The 15,937-nt window shown below is 40.2% G+C and overlaps 1 protein-coding gene across 2 annotated transcripts in view; it reads left to right on the forward strand.

Annotated features, from left to right (window-relative positions):
• Positions 1 to 5,363: 5,363 nt before the first annotated feature.
• Positions 5,364 to 15,937, forward strand: part of STK38L (serine/threonine kinase 38 like) — a 79,104-nt gene continuing 68,530 nt past the window's right edge. The window contains exon 1 of one of the 2 annotated variants that reach the window (XM_007968025.3): positions 5,364 to 5,485. The gene's annotated coding sequence lies outside the window, so the exon portion shown is untranslated. The remainder of the gene's footprint in view (positions 5,486 to 15,937) is intronic. The other variant, XM_037990242.2, reaches the window with a different exon arrangement.

The following is a 15,937-nucleotide window of genomic DNA, read 5'->3' on the forward strand; positions in this document are numbered from 1 at the left end:
TTGTCAGAGGTGACCAAACTCAGAGAAACCAATACAGAGTAAGGGTAGTCTAACCGAGAGGACAACATGTGGCAATTTGAGAGTGGGAATTTACAATGAGAAATGTAATTGCCAAGCAAACCAAAATTTTCTATTGGCTAATTGACATACTCTTACCTCATAAGAAAATCTACATGGGATGTCAAATCAGAAATTTACTTGATGAATACAATGATTGAGTTACCTGATTTTAATGTATCCAATTTATCTGATAACCTTTGTAGCATTCAGCCCTGGTAGGGCATACCACGAGTAGACTAGATATTCATTTCTGCTTGCCAAGGTACTCTTCCCCCAGACAGCTTGCAATATACAACTTAATACTTGTAAATAAAACGCCTCTGCCCAAAGCTCTGCAACAGCTTCCTATTGCTATTATATGAAGACAAATCTTAGCTGGGCATGGTAGCACACACCTAGAGTCTCGGTTACTCAGCATGCTGAGGCAGGAGGATCACTTAAGCCCAGGAGTTTGAGCCTGCAGTATGCCATAATCACACCTGTGAATAGCCACAGCACTCCAGCCAGCCTGGGTAACATGGTTAGATCTTGTCTCAATAACAACAACAACGACAACAATTTCTTAACCTTCTCCACAAGGCCCTGTGTTGTCTAATCAGAGAAAAAAAAAATTCCTTGAAAGCCCTATTTGGGTTATTTTCTCCAGGAAATCAAATCAGCATAAAAATGCATGAAGCTAACCCGCTGAAAGCAATCACCTGATTCCTGGGGAGGTTGGAGAGTATAGCAGAATGAATGAGAAGCACACCCAGTAACTTCTCCCCGACAATTCCTCTCTGTAGCTTTATAAAATCATTCAGCCAAAATTATCAACACAGCACCAGCTGACACCAAGAATGATCTTGCCTGCCCCAGACTCTACTAGAATTCGCTACATTTAAACAAGCCACAGGTTTTGTAACTAACTTCCCTACATAGCCTTATCCCCAACCTTAAGGCCAGAGCTGAAAGGAAGAAGAGGAACGTAGATTGCACGCCTGTGAAGTGGCTTTCCTGTCAAGGTCTTAGTCTTTCTTTCACTGGCTGGATTAAAAATATAAACAAAACCCAATGTGAGCAAGCATGTGGGGAAATGGGAATTTTCTTGTACTGCCTGCTGGTAGTGTGGAAATTGGTATAACCTCTGGAGGGTAGTTTGGTAACAGGCTCAGAAATGTAAAGTGTGCATTGCCTTTGAGTCACTTCTAGTAGCTTGCCCTGAAGTTCACATTCTCTAGTGGGAGGAGATAACTGAAAAGGAAGTTCAACTGTTTTAACACAGTGGAAACTGTTGCAAGTAATGGTTTAGAATTTAAAAAACCACGAATATCAAATCTTCAGAAACATACTTTTTCACGAGTGACCCTCTATGTGATTGTGATGTAATGTCAAATGTGAACTGAGGGATGTCAATCCATAATATCAAGAAAAATTAATGCTAAAAAATCTCTAGTGTGATTCAGCCTTTTTTCGGTCTAGTCAAGTCAGTTAAAAAAGAAATCAGGGATCAATTAGAAATCACTGTTTGCAGGTTTATAAAGTAATTTGCAGAAGACAGTCTGGTGATAGCTCTGAATGGATTGTCATGTGCATGATTAAATGGCCCAGTGAAAGTCCCATGCAGCTTGTAAAATAGAGTCTTCATTTTCAAACAAACTCAACTGCACTTAGTTGTCTGGTCTTGGTTAGAGTCCTTTTGAAAGTCATGGATATGAGAGGAGGAGCCAGGAGTTAAGCACTGTTAGTCTCAAACTGGAAAGGCCCATTCAGCTTTTTAAAAAATCTTGTAAACTTTCAATTTTTTTCCATGGTAAAAACTTCACTAGCTTTTCATCAGGAGAGACTTCCAGGAGAACGAAAAAGCACCTATTCTCTCTCCTTTTTAAATCTATTGGCATAACACTGCATATCATAAACTTTTATGCTCTTTAAAGTCTCCGTATCTGTAGTCGCATCTCCATCATCATTGTTACTGTTTGTGTCTTTTTGTTTTCCCTGGATTAATCTTGTCAAGTTTTTTCCTATTTCCTTTACTTTTCCAAAGAATCAGTTTTTGGTTATTGTCAATTTCAGTCATTTTTTTGTTTTCAAAAAAGTTAATTTCTAAATTAATAATTTCTGCCTTTATCTTTAAAATTACATTTTAAATTATTAATCATAACAAAATTTACATACATTTGCAAAACAGAGGTATATATGGGAATGATTATATATTTGATTTACATTCCTTGGTGGACATAAGGGTCATGGAGGGGCTTCTGCTCTAAGTTTTATATCCTCCTTCTTTCTTTGAATTTATTTTGTTTTCTCTTTCAGGTTTCCTGAGTTGAAAGCTTTGTTCATTTGTTTTCATTTTTGTGTTTTCTGTGAAGTGCATTTAAAACAATAAATTAGCCCTCTAAATACTGCTTTGGGTATATCCCACAGTTGCAAAATTGCATAAATGGAAAAGTTGCTTTATTCATTTGGCGGAAGGGTTTATCAATAGCTGTCCTTCTATTACTATGTACTACTGCCATTTGGCATTCATTTTTATTTACTATGTGGTAGGCCTAAGAGAGTAAAAGTAACACCAAAGAGTTCTTCTGATCAAGGAGCTAACAATTTCAAATGGTAAAAACAAAAATTAGATAAATTGAGTGCTGAAAAGGTTTTCATCATGATTTTTCTCATCCTTTCTGGCCTACAGTTTTAGCCTGTCTGCCTACATTTAGCATAAACTCAAAGAAGAGGGAATAAGTGGAGGAAGGGGATACAAAGTCATATTCAGCTGTAGGCTAATAACGTTAGCAGTGGCCATAGTGTATGTTTATTACCTGAACTTTGATTCTGTATCAGATAGTTGGTGATAAGAGTTTTGGAAGTTCCTACAAATGATCTATTACTTAGGTCAATGGTTCTTAACCTGGGTCTGTGAACCTCAAAGAAAAATATATATATCTTATATATATAAAACTATATAGTTATATAGTTATATATATTATATATTATATAGTTATATAATTTTTTCACTAAATTCAAACTGAAAATTAGCATTTGTTCCATCATAAATGTACGCAGCAAACCACAGGAATATTAGCAATACCTGTGACTTTTCCTCAATAGGAATCACATGTATTTTCTACCCCATTAAAGTTGTTGTAGATATCTCAAAATATTGTTTATATTACTACAAAATTACTGTAGGTCTTGATCTTATTATTTAATGCATTAATAAAGAGGCAAATATATAACCACTTCAGTTATCTATGGCAGTGTAACATAGTACCCCAAAAGTTAGTGGCTTAAAACAACAAATGTTTATTGTCTCACAGTTTCTGTGGGCCAGAAATCTGGGCTTGGCTAGATACTGGGCCTGCTGGCTCAGTATCTGGTTTTACAAGGCTGCAGTCATCTCAAGGCTCAACTGGGAAAGAATCTACTTCCAAGTTTACTCACGTGATTATTGGCAGTATTTAGTTCATCACAGGTTGTTGGACTGGGGGCCTGAATTTCTTGGTGGCTGTTGACTGGGTATCTCTCAGTTCCTTGCCACGTGGGCCTCTCTGTAAGGCAGGTCACAACACAGCAGCTGGCTTCCATGAAAGCGAGCAAGTGAGAGAGCAAGGACAAGCAAGATGGAGCCCAGAATCTTTTTGTTACCTAATCATGAAAATGATATCTCAATTGCTTTTGCTGTATTTCCTTTTTAAGAACTAAGTTACTAGAGAAGGGAATTATAGAAGGCAGGAATACCAGAAGCGTAGGATCATTGACAGCCATCTTAGATGCTACCACTTACCACATAATTATAACACAAACTCACTTTTTAGTATTTTTGGTAACTGTATGTTAACGTTATCAATTTACTTTGTAACCCTAGGTAGTTTATGCGTTTAAGAACACCGTTTTGAAAAGAGGTCCATAGACCACCAAAATTCTGGTTCATAGCTCTGATTTGTTTCCGTTGAGGTACTTTCAACAACCTCCCAGGGAAATTTGTTTACAATGGTCTCAATTTAGGAAAATTTAGGAACTAGAGGTCAAAGTCTTAGCCTATCTCATATTAACCTAGACTGCTACTCTATACTAGTTCATATTACTCTAGCATGGCGCATTTGAAGACATAAATTTGCTATGGAACAAACCATACACTGTTCTCAATCCTACTGTAGCATTTGAATGGTATGTGTATGTGTGCAGTACAGGGAGAAGGGTGTATAGGCCTCTGTCAAGCTTGTCTGATCACAATTAAACCTCCTATGCTTGTATATGACAAATGTCATTTGAGTTTCAAAATGACCATATAAGTGGAGCTAATCTCCCCCAAAATACACTAATTACCAAACTAGAGCTTTTCCCACTACTGAGCAATGCATGAAAAAGCACCGTGTAAGAAAGAGAAATGATGTAATGCTTCTTTCCTAAGTGTTTTGCTCGTGTCACCTGCTCTTGGGAAACCTAAAGATGACAGGTGGCATTTCTAAGTGATAATTTTTGCAAGCACAGTACCAGCTTCATATATTGTCTCAATAAGCTAAAAGCTAAGGATATTTTATAAAACCTCCAATACTCATATTGAGGAAAAACTTGTCTACAATAATTGGGAGTCATTCTCTTATTTGGCTTTCCCAAAGGCCAGTTTTGTCCCCAGACACAAATTGCATCAACCTTCCCAAAGTTGTCCCTTTTGGATCATCCTATAGGGGAGTGCTCTTCTGCACAATTCTCAAATCCTAATGATAAAGCAGGCCAGTACTGTCAGTTATTTTAGATTTTCCAAGAAAACCCAAACAGGTGTTTAATGTCTTTTTTGTGGCATTTCCAAATCCTAGTTCCTCTCGTCTCTGGAGTCCCCTCATGGTGAAATGGAAGCATCAAGGAACCTGGGTAGCTTCGAGTGCCCACAGCTACCGACTGAGCAACTTAGCTGATCCATCTTTGTTGACCACTGTTTACCCATCTGAAAAATGTGTGAATTCTCTTTCCATTTCTAACATTCTTTGCATTACATTGTTTGAAAAATTCGGATGACATTTAGAATGTGACTAATGTCGCAACACACTAGGCCACCCTCAAGAGAGGCCTGAACAGGTTTTGAGTAAAAACGGCAGTGAGGTGAGGCTGGTGAGAGGAGAAGTGGTGACAGTCAACTCCCTCAGAACTAGTCTGGACTTCACCAGGCAGAGATGGGTGGGGCCGGGGAGGGCGGCGTTGACGACAGAAGACTACTTCCGGTTGTGGTGCGTATGACGTCAGGGCGAGTCGGACCGACCCAGCCACGGAGAAGCCGAGGAGGGAGGGCTCGCGAGAGTTCAGGGAGGCCGCCCCGAGATTCCGGCGAGGCCGCGGGTCCCACCTCCCGGGGGCGGGGCGAGGGCGGAGCGGGGAGAAGGGAGCGGACGGGCGCCCGGCCGGCTGCGGTCCGTGCGGAGGCTGAGCCGGCCGCGGGCGCGACCGGAGGCAGGTGAGTTCGCGGATGCGGCGCTAGGCTGGGGGTCCGGGCTCGCCGCGCCAGCCCCAACTCTGCGAGCAGGAGGAGATCTTAGGTGTCTTTGGGTGTCCAGGGAAAGCGGGGCTAATTCCGGGGCTGGAAATGTCTCCGGGGAACCTGCGGCGACGGCCTTGGCCCTCTTATTTCCCGGGGTGATACTGGCCCCGTGTGTCCAGAGAGGGAGCCTCGCGCCCGGGAAGGAATCTTTGTCCTTCTCTTTGCTCCTTTCTCCTTCCACTCCCCAGCCCCAGAGCACCCCACTCCGGGTCCCCGCCTGGGCTTCATAAACAATAACAAATGTCGCGGATCCTCTCCGGGTAGCCCCAGCGCTCCCGTCCCGTGCCCTCCAGCCTATGTCACCCAGAGCCAGGATCCGAGGCATGGCTCTTCAATTGTGGGGGCTGTTTGTGTACCGTTCCTAAAAACTGATGCGTCAGATTGCCAAACATTTCTCAAGACAGACTCAGGAAAGCCTCCCAGCTCCCAGAAGCCACGGAGTGCTCAAAACCAGTCTTAGAATCTATCTTTACCATTGCACCCGTAGCCCCTTCCTTTCAAAATCATTTTCTCCCACTCCTTTTTTCACCTTTAGTATCGAGGTCAAATGAGTGGTTATTTGATGTGGGAATAGAAAAGATTATAACCAATTGAGTAGGGCACGTTTCACCTTTAAAAAGTTGCCAGGTTGACAGCAAAAGAACAAACTTTATTTTCAAAACCAGTGGCCTTTCCTTTGACTGGTGCTGCTTTTGTTTTGTGGAATAGCTTTTCGGGTTCTAAGTTTGGAGGAATGATATAAAAAGAAATGGAAGGTGGGGGGAGGGCTAGTGGCTCTGAAAGTAGTGGCTTGTCCAAAAGTAGGATGCTGTTGTTTCTCACTTGATAAAATGCAGAACCAACGCTCTTGCCTATTTCACATAACTTGTGGTAAGTTTTGAGAGAAGCCACTTAATCGGAAATGGCCTGACTGTTAGCTTATTTTACCGCTCAAATATGAAAAAACAGCTTTAAGTGATTTAGGCTGTACCTCTTGATTGTAAGATGGGGATTGATGAGTGAGATCTTTTTTGGCGCTGGGGCTTGCGTTTGACCGGTCTCTCTACTTTAAGGCAGGGTCTATTGTACTTAAGCCCCTTTTTGCTTCCTCAGTACAGATTCTTAAAAGTTGTTTGTCTCAATCATCTGTGTATGTAAGGTACTGTAAACCTCTTTGAATTTGGCCTTTCTCTCTGTGCCTCAGGATATGTTAAACAATTAAGTTTATTATACTCTCTCCCCAGTGGCTGAGAGGTATTGTATGTGAATTAGCCACCCTTGTGACTATTTGAGGAGAGAGAAGTTAGTCTAAAATATTATGTTAAATTATGATATTACATAATTTTATTGCATAAGTTCATCGAACTACTTACATCTGAAAAATCCTGATCTCAAAAGAGGTACAATGAATTAAAAAATGCTTTGGTTTGACCTCACTTAGCTTTGTTTTCTCCTTGTTAAGATGGCTGATAATGTTTCCCATTTGGTTGGGATGTGTTTAGAATGAGAAGCAAAGTTGGGTGTAGTTTTTGTACTCTTTTGAAAGGCCCTGCCACTGGGAATGAAAAAATTAGACTTAGAAAACCCACATTAAATAGGAGCAGTTCTTCTCTAGCCATTTGCTCTTGAGTTTGTTTTAAAATAAGTCAAAGAATAGAGACTAAGATGATTTGTGCCAACAAATAGATGTCTTTGTCAGTTTTTATGCTGCAAACTTGATTTCTAAAGGTAGGACACTATAAGAACAAAGGAAAAATTGGACTTTCTAAAAAATGATAACAAAGCAATGGACTCAGTTCAGCTCTTTGCTTTCAGAAAAGTTCTGTTCTCTTAAATGTAAGGAGAGCATCATTGTGTTAGTGAAACTGGATAATGCCCTTTCGAAAGTGCCTCCCCAGTGATCCAGGATAAGTTGGAGACTTTTTTTGGTGTGTGTGACACTTTTTGTTAAGAGAGAGAGCACAAATCAGAGCCAGAAAGACTTGCATCTCGATGTATTGTTAAAATGCTTTTATTTTATGTAAATAGTGTAGGATGAATCAAACAAGCATATTGTCATCTAGCATCCTTAGGATTACATTAAAATCAGCAGATGGGCAAGTTATGATTAGGTTAGACTTGACATATGCAGAAATTATGCTACTGTATTTTTATGTTAAAAGCACCATGATCTGTAATCCCAGCACTTTGGGAGGCCGAGACGGGCGGATCACGAGGTCAGGAGATCGAGACCATCCTGGCTAACCCGGTGAAACCCTGTCTCTACTAAAAAAATACAAAAAAAAAAACTAGCCGGGCGAGATGGCAGGCGCCTGTAGTCCCAGCTACTCGGGAGGCTGAGGCGGGAGAATGGCGTGAACCCGAGAGGCGGAGCTTGCAGTGAGCTGAGATCCGGCCACTGCACTCCTGCCCGGGCGACAGAGCTAGACTCCGTCTCAAAAAAAAAAAAAAAAAAAAAAAAAAAAAAAAAAAAAAAAAAGCACCATGATCTTTTTGAATGAAATAATGAAAGCAAGCCTTTGAGACATCACTTTTTTTAAAAATTAAAAATATATCTTTGGTTAGTAGTTTAAAAACATGAAGCATATCCTCCTCTTATTCCCCCCAAAATTTTTGTTTAAGTCTTAAGAAAGTATTTAGCAAGGTATGACCAGTACTTAAGTGCAGTGGTTGCATAAGCCTTCTGTCTCCAGGTAAAGGTTTGCTAATTGACAGGGTATTATTGTTCTGAATCTTTAGAGGGAAAGAAATCAAAGGCAGCAGTGAACAGTGTTTGCTGCTCTATACTCTCGCACGAACTGTGGTTGCTGTCTTCAAGGAGATGTGATCCAGTGGGAGAGAAATGTACCTACCCAAATAAATACCATAAAAAAATGTATTTTATGAGGAAGCCAAGGAGGGAGGGTTTAAATGCTACTAGACCAATTAAGGAAGACTGAAATAGGAAAAGGCGTTTCTGTGGATGATTTAAGTGCTCTAGTCATATGATAATGATGATAAGTAAATATATAATGCTGCTTCCTGCTAAACCCTTTACATGTACTACTTACTTGCCTGGCTTTAATCCTCACAACAACTGTATGGAGTAGGTATTTTTGTTTTTCCCGTTTTGCAGCTGAAGTAACTGTGGTACTAAGGTTAGATAGCTACTGAGTGGTAGGACCAGAATTCTGACCCAGGCATTCTGTCTTGTACCCTATGGCATGCTTAACTGCAATCCATATTTTCTCTCCCATTCATGATGGTCTTCCTCAGGTCTGTAGTTTCAAAAACTTCACTTGGGAAATACAGTCTTCTGACATCTAAATTTTGGGGTCAGTTTTCTAGAAACAGTTCCAAAATAATGAACACCCAAGTAAATGAGTTATTTTTGACATGTTATTTTAATCCATTTTTGGAAGTTATTCGTGGTACAAATTAAATATAACTATTGAGTGGGACTTTTTAATGATTTTGACTTATTACCTGTAAGTACTCCTGAGGACTTAGAAGTGAGAAGTTATTCCATATTAACTCTTTTGCTTAATGGAATGTTTGAGTCAATGTATATTTTGTCCTGTAATTATTATTTTTTTAAAGACAGAGCCTCACTGTCTTGCCCAGGCTGGACTTGAACTTCTGGGTTAAAATGATCTTTTTGCCTCCTAAGTAACAGGCACTATAGGCCTGAGCCACTGTGCTTGGCTTTTTTTTTTTTTTTTTTTTTTTTTTTAGACAGAGTCTTGGTCTTTTAGGCTGGAGTGCAGTAGTGCGATCATGGCTCATTGCAACCTCTGCCTCCCAGGCTCAAGCGATCCTCCCACCTCAGCCTCCTGAGTAGCTCAGACTACAGGGTGCACAAGTGTGCCCGACTGATTTTTACATTATTTGTAGAGACAGGGTTTCATTATGTTGCCCAGGCTGGTCTCAAACTCCTTGACTCAAGTGATCCTGCTGCCTTGGCCTCCCGAATGTTGGGATTACAGGTGTGAACCAAAGTGCCCAGCCCTGTTCTGTAATGTTTTAAAACACTTGGCACTGGATAGCTTTGGGGTTGAATTATGAAGTTGAAATTTAGTTAATGATTGAATGTTGATCTCAGCCCTTTTAGTTTATTTGCATGAATAGCTATGCTTATAATGGCAGAAACAGGGTGAATAGAGTGTTGTACATGTATAAAATGAGAGACATTCCATCACTGATACTTTCTGTTGGGGCAACTTTGACAGTTTGGGATTGTGAAATAAAAGGTGCTATAGAAGTGAGCAGTGTCTTGTGTAGGCCTGCTCAGTACTGTAAATGTCCACCTGATTTTATTTATGAAGTTTCGGGAATAGTCCATATTGGTTGTTTAAGAATTGGAATCACAGGCCGGGTGCGGTGGCTCAAGTCCATAATCCCAGCACTTTGGAAGGCCAAGACAGATGGATCACGAGGTCAGGAGATCGAGACCATCCTGGCTAACCTGCTGAAACCCCGTCTCTACTAAAAAATACAAAAAACTAGCCGGGCAAGGTGGCGGGCGCCTGTAGTCCCAGCTACTTGGGAGGCTGAAGCAGGATAATGGCGTGAACCCGGGAGGCGGAGCTTGCAGTGAGCCAAGATCCGGCCACTGCACTCCAGCTTGGGCGACGGAGCAAGACTCCGTCTCAAAAAAAAAAAAAAAAAAGAATTGGAATCACAAATTCAATTGGATTTAAAGGTTAGAAAAAAAGTGTATCTAGGCAGGGAATACAGCAGGTGAGCAGTGGGAGAGGTATTGCCTACCTTTTCCTAACTGTCCAACAAGATCCAGACTCTTCAGCTGCTTTGTCAGTGTCCGCAGTTGACCGTACTCATAGTTTAAGTACAGCTCCAGAGTCACAGTCTCTGTGAACGAATATAAGTATTCTCTACTTGACTCAATGGGTTAGGTTCTAGAAGACACTTGTACTAGGACAGTTGATGGTTGATGAGCTTAAAACCTAATGGGAAAAGTAGCAGAACTAAAGCCAAGATTTAAAGCATGTGTATTTGTATAAGACAAAGATGGCAAAACAAATTAAAACAGGCCTTAAATTAGTAGTGGTGGTATATCATTTCCATTTACCATGCCCTGATTGGCAGATCTTTAGCCTATCACTTCACGGAGATACTTAGATGTCGACTTCGCTTTGTTATAAAAAGTTTACAAGTTCTTCTAAGTACAGGTGGTTTTGAAAGGTTGTCTTAGTAAGAAGGTGTGTGAGTTGGTCTATCAAAAGGAAACCAGTCATACTGTTACTTCCTTGCTAATACAAATTTTGGGGTCATCTTCTCCCACCAGGAATAGTTAGTCTGCACTGAAAATCCATGGAGGCAGGTAGCCTGCCCTTAGATGAGCTCTGCACAGGTCTTAGGGAAGACCTTAACAGTTACAGGTCATGTGGTGACCTGATCATTCACTGTCGTATTATACAAATTCAAACAGGCCTGGAGCCTTGGCAGTTGTCTGTGGTTTGTGATGATAACACTTATGCTTAGCTTTTATTTATTTACTTATTTATTTATTTTTGAGACAGAGTTTCACTCTTGTTGCCAAGGCTGGAGTGCGGTGCACAATTTTGGCTCACTGCAGCCTCCACCTCCTGGGTTCAAGTGATTCTTCTGCCTCAGCCTCTCAAGTAGCTAGGATTACAGGCAAGCGCCACCATGCCCAGCTAGGTTTTGTGTTTTTAGTAGAGATGAGGATTCACCGTGTTGGTCAGGCTGGTCTCGAACTCTGGACCTCAGATCATCCACCCTCCTTGGCCTCCCAAAGTGCTGGGATTACAGGTGTGGGTCACTGTGCCTGGCCTATGCTTACCTTTGAAATTCTTAACAAGCTCCTTGCCTTTCCCTGAATCAACACCGAATCAGTTGGTACCCCAAATTGTTGATTCTCTGGCCATTTATACAGAAGGCTTCCTGTTTTCCTTGCCTTTTGCTGATTCTCATTGATTCCACAGGTATAGAATTTCTGCGTTATAATACATAAGTCTCTGATCCCATATGCACAGATAACATCCATTGTTTTCTTACCTCTTTGAGTTATTTACTATCTCTACAGCTGATTCAGGAGATTTTATTCCTCTTTTTCCTGATTCCTGGGACACTTTTACTGCTTTTGCAGTTCCTGAATAGGTTGGAGTTAATAATGTTTAACATCACAAATCAACCACAAATACAAGACACCCAGAATAAAGAACAAGGTGGCAGAAACTAACATGAGAGCATGATAGCTAATACCGTGTATTTTTGGCATTTGGGGTTGCTGTGCCTTTGCTGTAGAGTGTAGCTTTCGTTCTGTTATGAAAGTTTAAAACATTGAGTTTGGGACAGAGAAGCCTCTGTCCACGTTAATAAGCACTTTTCAGGGGCCTAGTTCTTCCATTACTATTCTGCTTTTATGAATACAGTTATTGCTGTTCTGCTTTTATGATCTGGAGATTTTGACTACATCTCTCTTGATTCCTCACCCATTCTAGAGACACAGTAAGTAATCTGTACATTTAATATGAAGAAAACTTTGTGTAATTTATATTTCTTAAACTTTGTCTCCAGTGGTAATATATAGATTTAGCTCTCCGAATATCATCTTCCCCTCTTCAATGTTCTTGATTCCTTTTTCTTTCTGAATGTCACCCATTGCGGAACAGGTCTTATAATTTTGTTAATGCCAGTAACCACTTACCACTTACAATGCACCAGACATAGTGCTAAGTACTTTGTATATATTATCTCATTTAATCCTTATAGCAATCCTGTGAGTTATTATCTCCACCTACAAATGAGGACACTGGAGCTTAGAGAGGTGAAGTGACTTGCCCAGGGTCACATAGGTAGATCGTAAGTGGTAGAGGTAGAAGTTGATTCTTCAAATCAGGTTTGCTTTCTCTTTTATTGCATTATTTTACTACAAAAACTTCTCCTTTTCTCTTTAATTTACCTCCCTCTTCTAGTCCCACCCCAAGTTTTCTTTCTTCTCTTTTCTCCCCTCCTTTTTTGGTAATTTCCCCTTTAGGGGTTATTTGCAGTTTTGTATGTCAGACATAAATTCTCTTGGGGAAAGATGCAGAAATAATTATATTCTGATTTCTTATAGAGAGGGATTTGCTCTTAGCACTTATTTTAAGAATAACACCAGGAGCCCTTTTATTTACATTACACTTTATAGTTTTATGAAGCATTTTTACACATTTCCTTACTTAATCCTCATACCAGTCGCGTGATATAGGCAGTGAGGGTATGACTATTACACCTATTTTCAGGTAAAGAGAGGAACTCAGATTAAGTGACTTGTCTGAGATCTCAAAATAAGAGACAGAGCCTGAATTTAAACTTAGGTCTTTCAACTCTAATATAAACACTTTATTTAACACACTGGTCTTCCTTGTAGAGTAAAAGCTACTACAGGCAAATTGTTCACCAAGGGCTCTACAAAATTAGTTGGTGAGACAAGGTTTTTGCCCTCAGCGATTACGGTGCTGAAATAAATGGTATAATCAAATGTTGTGACTTCATTTAAGCCAATTAGGAGTGGGTAAATATCATTATAGCATGGCATTTTCTAAAGTTTTAAGCCTTGAGCTTTGTTTTGTTTTGTGAGAATTGAGAAGCTGGAATTTTATAGTTCTGCATTTTAAATCATGAAATGTTAAAGTCCTTAATTCTTAAGTTATTGTCTCAATATCTCATTGTGTACTCAACTGCTTACGTTCTAACTAAAACAATTATGATAAAGGAATAGGGTGAAGGGAGGACAGACATAAACAGTGAAATTAAGGAATTGGGAATCCTAACAAGGGCTTGCTGAGGTATCTTACAGTGGCACTTTTGTAGAAAATTGAATATGATCCTTAAAAGAATGGATAAGCTGCAGGTACTATTCACTTCTGGAAAGTGATAATATTTGAAAGCTCAGACAGCTTATTTAATGATCCATTTTTGACATACTATCTTGTACTAGTGTCTTGTTTCATTAAATTTTACTAGCAGTGTTCATTTTTACTTAGTTAGGCCTCTATCCACTGACCCGCTCCCATTGTGGAAACACCACACCATTTGCCCCTTATGGCTTTTCTGTATTTGGCAGCTGAGGCTGGTTGCTCAGTTTATTGTAGTACTAGGGAGTTGCCCTTTGTTGTGTTTTTTACAACAGCGATCCATTTCATTTGGACGTTTTCGGATCTGGTTGAGGATGTTCTCCATATGTCAACTCTTATCTGGCCAAACAGAATAGACTTTTTCTATTTTTGTGGCTAGAGTGGAAAATTTTAGGACTGAATTGCATGTATATGACCCATTGATATTCTTAATACTGGCAAATCCTAGAGGAATTACAGACTCATAATATTTTAGTGAGGTTAATCATCATAATGCATTATTTATCAGCTATTTGCAGGGCACTGTGTTAGGTACCATGGCAAAATGGAGACAAATAGATGTCTGGCCCTCCATTTAGAAGAGTTCAATCCAGTAAGACGTATAACGTATGGGTACAAATAAATGTAATTCAAACAGAAAGTGATAACGGAGTAACAGGGTACTGTGGGAGCAAAGGAAAGAGAGATTGCTTCTGGCTGGAGAGATTAGGAAAGCTTCCTATATGAAGTGAATTATGAATTGACCCTTTCAGAGTGAAGGACATGCCAGGCAGAGGGATTAGCATAAATTGGGTGTATCTGTACAGCACCTGGTAAATTCTGTTAATTATCTGCTTCTCTTTCTGCCCTATTGGATTTGAACCCATTGAACTTAGAGAACTGATGTTTTCCAGCCTTTCATTCTCTACTTCACCACCTGCTCAACTTGGTACATTTACTTAGAGTTGTAAGTGGCAGTAGTGTATATGGAGTGAATTCAAGGAAAGAGGGACCAGAAATGGGAAGACCAGTGAAGAGACAAATTTAAATAATCTAGGTGATAATAATGAAGTTCTAAACCAGGTGAGATTGGGAAGGAGAGACTTGCATGGATGTGTCTCTCCTTTCTAGTGAAAGAACCTAGGGAGTTCTTTCACTGTGAATTGTACATAAAGTACACACCGTGTGCCAGGAGATACGGAAAGGGAAAGATGCAGTGCTCCCTCAGAAGCCGGGCAGGTGACTGGAGAGCTACATTCACAGGGGTAGAAATAGCTGCAGTCAGGCAGAGCAGCTGTCGTGAAAGAGCAGTGAGAGGCGCACCTAAGGGAGAGGGGCACCTACTTGGGATAGTGAGAGAAGCTTTCCAAAGATGTGTGAGTATTTGAGCGTAGACTTGAAGGGTGAGGAGGAGTTTTTCAGGCCAAGAAGCCTTAGGCAGATATTATCACATAGTGATATAAGACACTGAAGCATATTAGGGAGCCACAGGAACCGGAATTGTTGCCATGATGCTGGACAGGATCAATGAACTTTTTATTTGCTGCGTATTTATGTTTATCCAGCGTTAGCACTCTGAGCTTTTGTAAGAAAGTGTTTCTGTTGCCTCTGGTAGCCTATTGGAAGCACCTCTTCTGTGCTTCCCACTCCCAACCTGGAGTGCAGTGCTGCTGATAAACTGTCCCTTGCTTCCATTTTGTGAAATTAAACAGAAAAAGTAAAGATACCATCAGCTAGAGAGATAAAGAGAAAAGTAAATCCACTGAAATCCTTTTCTTTGTTGAAGCCTAGAACCACCAAGGTTGTTGTATAAACAGAATGCTGCATCAAAGCACAGCTTCGAGAGCACTTGACTTGAGGGAGGGGATTGTGGTGGGGACATGATTATTCACCTTTCCCGTAGGGTTTTATGGAACTTTTAAAAATTTCCGAAGACTGTAATACCTAATACTGAAGTCCTTTTATTTTAGTCCTGGCCTTGATTCTTTTCCTCTTCTCTACTCTAAGCCTTATTATTTTAAAAAAATAACACAGTTTAATAACTAACATGATCCTAAACTTCAAATGGTGTCAGACATCATCTCTGGTCTTCCTCTATCCTTGTTTGGTCATTCAGAGACCTGTACCTGCAAATCGTAATTATAAACTTTGTATGTAATCTACATTAGTTTGCTAGAGCTAAAAAGCACTACAGGTTTCTTTTTTACATAGATTTACTTTCTACAGTGGCTTTTTTTTTTTTTTTTTTTTTTTCTGTCCTGTGGATTGGGCCACTGAAACAGAATATAAAGTCGTTTTCTAAGGACAACCAGAAAGTTAATGTAGTCTGTAATTCAAATTATATCCATTGTATTTCTAGGCCAGGGGTTGGCAGCTGTGTTGGCTTTAGTGGCATTACTGGTAGTACTAAAAGATTATGGGCACTCTCAGGAGGAAAGTGAAAGGAACAGGAGGAGAAAAAGCAGGCTTGCGGGGTGGTGGGAAAGGCATAAAGAGGGGGCAGGAGAAAAAGTACATATGGTTAAAAGAGGTCAAGTACCTCTCACAC

The sequence above is a fragment of the Chlorocebus sabaeus genome, chromosome 11 (genome assembly GCF_047675955.1).
Source record: "Chlorocebus sabaeus isolate Y175 chromosome 11, mChlSab1.0.hap1, whole genome shotgun sequence".
Classification (NCBI taxonomy): domain Eukaryota; kingdom Metazoa; phylum Chordata; class Mammalia; order Primates; family Cercopithecidae; genus Chlorocebus; species Chlorocebus sabaeus.